Source organism: Diadema setosum, chromosome 14 (genome assembly GCF_964275005.1).
Source record: "Diadema setosum chromosome 14, eeDiaSeto1, whole genome shotgun sequence".
Lineage (NCBI taxonomy): Eukaryota > Metazoa > Echinodermata > Echinoidea > Diadematoida > Diadematidae > Diadema > Diadema setosum.
In genome coordinates, this window is record NC_092698.1 from 8,249,862 (window position 1) to 8,256,999 (window position 7,138).

Here is a 7,138-nt window from a genome sequence, read left to right on the forward strand (position 1 = left end):
TTCCTCCGCAAAAAGGCTTTCGCAGGAAGAACACGTTTTCTTTCTGCGAAAAGACAGGAGTATTCCCCTCAATATTACATGTATGATCAAAAAGCGGGACGATACACTCTGCATGAGAGATTAACTTGAAGAATGGAGCAGGTATACATTATACATCTTTTGTTTCTTTTTTTGTTGTGGTGTCCTGCAAAATGACTCATGCACTTGAGTCAGTGATATTGCATTTTATTTTTGCAACACACTCCTAGACAGAAGGTTGTTAGACTTTGGAGGTTAAGGAACGTCTGAAATCTGATTTGGATAACAACAACAACAACAAAACAAGAAGGTGTGAGAAATCAATTAGAGAGATGAGCAATGTTGCTGAGATGGGTTCTGATGGGAAAACGGTTCACGCCCACAGAGGTGTGTGACTGTGCTGCGGGCACAATGTCCCACCTTACACTGTGATGTAACAGGTACAATCCTTGTTACGCTCATGAGTCCCTATTGTGATATAGTACATCTTTTGTATGAAAACTGCAATCGACATGAGAGCTGGTATGTAGAGGGCCAATCTCACTTGAGGAGACATGCACATGACTGAGACTCCAGGGCAATTAACTTCCAAGATGTCTCCAAACATGGTGACAATTCATTCGCCGTGTGAAGTCACCGCAACATCTCCGAGACATCATCTCTATCGCGGAGACGTCTCTGCGATGACTTCGCTTCATCACCAGTAGGTCGCATGGGTCTCGGCAGGGTCGCAGAGAAGTCGCCGAGACGTTGCGGACAAACCAGTCTCCGCGACTTGGCAGCTACAAAAACCACCTGAGACCAGCTGGAGACTTGAAAAAGTCTCTGAAAAAATTGAACAAGTTCACTACTCTCGCAACTCCCCACAGACCAGGCAAGTCTCCACAAACCAGTGAGACTTATGTCACCATCAGGTCACCACCTAGTCTCCAAGCCAATGAGATACCCACTTAACTTGACATGATACAAATCATTATAAGTACTAGTATACACACAAACAAACCTTTTGTGAGTTTGTCTGTGTGTCAAAATGAAAACAACCATTTAGACATCCTGAAGTCAGAGACATACAATGCATGCACCAAATTTCTTGTGTTGTGGACAAGGGATCCTAGCAACAGTTGGAGGACTGCTAATATCCTCCAATGAGAATCTGATCTGAATGAAAAAAAAAATGGTATTTCATTGTTTTAAGTTTTGTTTTGTCAAGGAAAACATGGTAAAAGCTGGTTCTACAAAAATTTTGTTGAGTTTCAATATCGAAATTGAGTATAAAATCAACATTTGATGCTGCATAAATAACAGAATTTCAAACTGTGTTCCTTGATTCTTAGGCTAACTCTGCACCCTGGGATATTCACATGAACCTCCTCCACACTTTCATTGGTATTACATGGCATGCTGAAACTCTCTGTATTCAAATTAATGATTCTTGCATCAAGTTGTTTCTATTTTTTTTTTTTTTTGCAACTCACTGACAAATTGCTTTTAATCTATATTACATAAATATGGCTACTACTCAAAACACTGAATAAATGGTCTTTAAAGGCACTTGTATCAATGAAGGGTAATGTGTCAATCAGCTGCAATAAAAATAACTTGACACACAGAATGATTAGTTTGAAGAAATATGCCAAACCTGCTGCCAATGAGGGGTTAGAACCATCACTGATTATCTGCATAAAGCTTAGTAGTCTAGTGCACTTGATGCCTTTCAATCACTGGACGTTGAGAGTATGAATCAAACCAGAGTGTGTATGGCCTGTGATTGCATGTTTGATTTGATTTACAATAGACCAAATGAAAAAGAAACTACAGCAGCCTGGGAGATGCACCCATTATCTACCGCTTACACAGCAACAACACTACAAACTTAACTGAAGTCAGTTTATGGTGGTAACAACATGATATTGGAGCAAATTGCAAAAAGCTTCTACCTCTCTTACTGTGTTTATTTGTTTGTTTTTGGTCTTAATGAAGAGTAAGGAGTCTCTTAGAAGATTGTGGGAATATAGAGGGTAATTTTCTTGTGGAGAGAGTGTGCAATCATAAAAACCTTCGCTGGTGTCAGAGATTTGATATAGTTCAAATCCAAGGCTGGTTCCATGTTTTTTTCACTTTGGGTATCATAACATAAATCAGACACACAATCGTATCAGAGAGCAACCACAAGCTCATATATTCTTGATTGCACACTCTATGCAAAAATCATCTTTCATCTCATACTTTGATTCCCTTCACCATATCTGTTTCCCACTTAGTCTCTCTCTCTTTCTCTCTCCCTTCCCTTCTCTCCTTCTTTCTATTTTCATCTATCTTTCTTGACTCATCCATGTATTTCCATATCAAATATTACTCTGTCTGAGTGATTAGCTGAACATCCCGTAGACTGACCTTGTCCCTCACGTCCTGCAGTATGTGCCAACAATGCATCACATCTTTGCCAGTATTATGTCAGATCAGAAGCAGGTGGGCATTAACTCTATGGAGTCTGGATGTGTTTTACGTCCTTATTGTCTTACACTGCCGGGATAATGTCATGATGCGTCCTACATCTGGACAATCCTCTTATATTCTAATCTTCGTCTCTCTTTCTACTTGTAAGGCTACCGTCTGGTTGCCTTTACCCCATATTCCCTGCCCTCTTTACTATTATTACATTTTCCAAAGACATGATCTCTCTTTGAGCACGAGGAGACATTATATATATATGTGTGTTTGTTCGCAACATTCACAAATTGGAGCCAACAGCCTATTCTGCGGCACAAAACTTTCGCAAATCGTCACTGGCATTCAATGCATTGTGTAGACAAGCACTTCCACATTTATTTTACTTTTGCAAATCTTGGCTTCTCACGAAATCTGCAAAAGTTTCATGCACACAAAAATTTCTTGTTTAACAGTATATATTTTTGTATGAGTATATGAACAGAGATATATGAATGAATGTCATGAATGTTTATGTCTCTCACACATTTCACATACAAAACAAGTAACAGGGGCGGATCCAGGAATTCCATAAAGGGGGGGGGGGGTTCATCTCATTTTTTCTTTGTATTTCTTTTGTTTTAACAGCTAATAAAGAGGGAGCGCACGCCCGGTGCACCGCCCTCTGGATCCGCTACTGAGTAAGGATCATTTCTAGCTCTGTCTTTCATATGTTGCTTTAAAGTTTGTTGTTGTTTTTTTCTGTCTTTCTTATTCTTCTTTTTAGAATCTCTACAATTTTCTCTCCCCTCTCTCTTCCTTAATGCACACAGGAACAATTCGCTTTTTCAACATTGAGGGATCAGAGTTCTTTTCTTCCAAGGAGCTTGAATACAAAAGGCACCATTTCTTTCACCCTTTCTTTTGCATGTTTGTGTGTAAGGGTGTCAAAACTTACACATACAGAAAGCAATACAGATGTACATTTCACACACAGCTACATGCAGCTTCCACTGCTGATACTGGCTGTATGAATGCATAATCTGTGAATTTCCACTTATTGTAAGCACTACGAAAAGTCATAACGACACCTCATATGACATTCTTGACGTGTAATGCTTTCTCAAATCAAACAGACATACTGCTACATCTGATTATCACCCTTTCTCTCCATTCCATCATCTATATCTCTATCCCTCTCATCAAAGTGATTAGTCCTGGTAGCATGGGACGTTGACCGCCTCCCGGGATGCGGCCGCGGCGTAACGCCTCCATTATGTATTCGAGTTAGGCACCGCGCCTTGCTCCTCCCAAATTAAGAATGAGCTCAACCGTGCCCCCCATCAAAACTCCACTGGGTGTCTGATGAGATAACCGTGCTCACCTCCCTTTCCCTTCCCTCTCCAGTTCAGTCACCTCTACCAATACGAGGCTCCTGGAGCACTTAAAGATCCAGGAAGATAAGTCCTGAATATATATAGGACCTATATATGCTGTGAATCTATGGTGGTGAACACAGGGGGCAGCATTAAACACGTTGCTGGCATTAGCTGAGAGGCACATTCTGACAAAGACTTTTATGTATACAAAGTGGGTATGGACAGCACCACACAGCAAAGTCATGAATATGGTATAAACAGATTATGACATGATTGGGTTTTATATTTTAATTTGGGGATATATTCAGACCCAAACTTTCCAATATTTCTGCAAAGAATGTGTCATCCCATGAACAGTAGAGCTGGCATGTAACTCTACCTTTAACTTAGGAATCCTCCTTCATCTCTTACTGCAAAGCAATAATGGCATTGAAAAAAAAACAGAAAACTTAATTTTCTCTTCTTCTTTCAGCTTAACAAGTTTCAGTTTTCTCTTCTTGTTTTAGCTTAACAATTAAAGTGCACAGTAATCTTCTTGTGTATTTTCTGCACACAAAGAAAAATCATCCAGAATATTTACATTTGAAGAACTATTAATGTCTTAAAGCCAGGTTCACTGAAGTGAATGATATTTTGCAGCTATTTTCTCCTCATATTTTTGTGAGAGTTGCACTTCAGACCATCTTCGTATGAAATCTTCTGAATGGAGAAAATTTCAATACCCTGTCTGACTGCCGCTGGCTGAACAAAGCATTGTGTCTGTCCCTGGGCCTTTGTGCAAGGTCACTGAGGTGTATGCAAATTGGCCACTCGGGCTCCGTCATCGCCAAATTACCACAGATGGGCAAAAATGCATGTAATTTTTGCCGTTGCTTAGAGACGAGGGTAAAACGTGAAAAATTGATACAAAGAACTACTCACCGCTCAGTAAGACCCCTATTTGCTTAATTGCATTTAACAAAAAAAAAAAAGAAACCCACACACATGCAGATTCAAGAAAATGCAAGTGTACAGTCACAAAGACTAACTTTCTTCATATCATCTTTGTGGGTGAATGGATGGGCAGACACACATGCAGGCAGCATGCTGTTTTGCAGCACAAATGTTGTGTCGTCTGCCCCCGAGCCATTGTTTGTCACGCCACGTTGCCACGGCAACTGTACACAGGGGTTCGCTCGCCAGCCGCGGGGTGTCTTTTCAATCAAATATCTTCCACTCTCGCGATGGAAGATATATCCCTTGCTCTCATGCAAATTGCTACCAAAGAAGAGCAAATTTCCAGTTTTCTTCTTCCCCCCCCCCCCCCCCCCACTGCTTCTACACTGATATACATGTCTAGGATACTTGAGATGTACCACAGACTGAGTTGTGTGATGCAGACACAAAGAAACTTGATTTGAACAACAGGAAAACACAAACAACAAAGCTGTGCTTCCTATGTCGGAAAGCTTGTTTATCATTTATAATCAATCCCAACGTACATACACCTTGAATATTGCCTCCAGTGAGGATGAATAATCATTTTCTAAGAATATGTACTGTGAATGAAAGTATTCAACATTTATGTCACACAAAACATATATTTGTAACCTTGCATCATAAAAGTACATGATTTCGTCAAATTTTGGACAGATCTAGAAATCTGCGCTCTGATTCTGCTTTGTCTGCTTTTGGGGAATTTCTTAATGGAGCAACCTTTCTTCTATCTAAATCTGATGCTTGAAAACAAAGAATCAAGTAAAATTAGTCATTTTTTTTTTATAGTTCTTGTATAACCAATGTTTACATGAAAACCTGAGAAAATCTCCCCTAAACAGCCAGCAATCGCATTGCCACAACAAATTATGATGAATAGGATGTTTTTAAGATTTATCAAACAGTCCACTCAGAGTGGTTACTAAAGAGATCATAATCCCTTTTTCATGTGGAACTCATAGAGAGTGGGACATTGAGCTCCAATAGCCCCTGAATATCAAAGACCCCCCCCCTTTTTTTTTTCAAAAGTTCACAATCTCAAAACAGGGATTTTCTATAATCATTTCAGTTGGTTGAGAACAGGCAATTTTGATGAGTTTATACCTCATTGCAAAGGTAACAACCCGCACTTTCATATATGACTTTACAAACCCCAAGGTCTTATCTGGGGATGCCTTGGTTGGATTTATGATTTAAGGTCAAATATTACATCAGAGCAATCCAGATCTTCTGTCAAACTATTGAATTTTGTGTGTTCTTGTAGAATTTGAGATTTGGTTTTCCCTCTTTGCAGCCCCCTCAGTTGTGCCACTAGTGTGCTGTTGACAAAATCCGAGTGACCGATTGACCAACAATGTATTCATAATTCACGCATGCCCTTATAGCAAAGGTTGATCCTGGCAACAAGGAAAGTCTGCCAGAGCCTTATCTTACAAAGAAAAAAAAAGACTAATGCACACAAAGTGGATTCCATGTATTGAAACATGAGTAGAGAGCTTGTTACTACGTCCTCAGAGGAATAAAAATCCATGAATTTTAACACGGTTGTGAACCTTTCTTTTGTCCAACGCTGATGCAAGCATGAATGATTAGCTGCAAGGCTCTCAAATACACTATAGATGGCGCTCTCTACAGATGAAACACAGAGCAAAGTCATCTAGAGAGACCAGGGCGCATTCCAGGCAAATAAAATTTCTTCACGTAGCCAATGACCCTTCAGTGATATCGAAGCCTAAGTAGCCATTTCATTTTTTTTTTAATTTTTTTTTTGACTGAAAAAGAAGGGAAAAAATGTAACTTTGGCACTACAACAATGAAGACATTGCCTGCATATGTGTACAAGTAAAGTGCAGACTAGAAATATGCGTGAAGGTCTACATTCTGCAAAAAGAATGTCTAGCATGTCAACTGTGCATGAATAACACCAACCCCCCCCCCCAAAAAAAAAAAAAAAAAATCCCATAAAGTCCCATATAATCCTGTTTGTGTAGGTAATATTTAACCAAACAATGCTAAATTGCACTATTTTGCTTCAGATTCTTATAAGTTGTTTAATAAAAGCATCCATATACAAGAGTGAACAAAGTCATCTATTAATGACAAGATTAAAACAAAAACTATACCAGGCCCTATATTTCATTGTAAGACTATAAATGAAATGGACTACAATCTCTATGTGCGACAGACCATGCTTCCTGAACTATGAAATCTGTGGATGCGAAAATAATATTTGTAGGTGGCGGCAAAATTTGTACGATGTAATCTCATTTTGATAGCCTATCCCCCTTTCTCTATCTCTCTCCGTCTCTCTGCTTGTCTGTCTGTCTATCTGTCCGTCT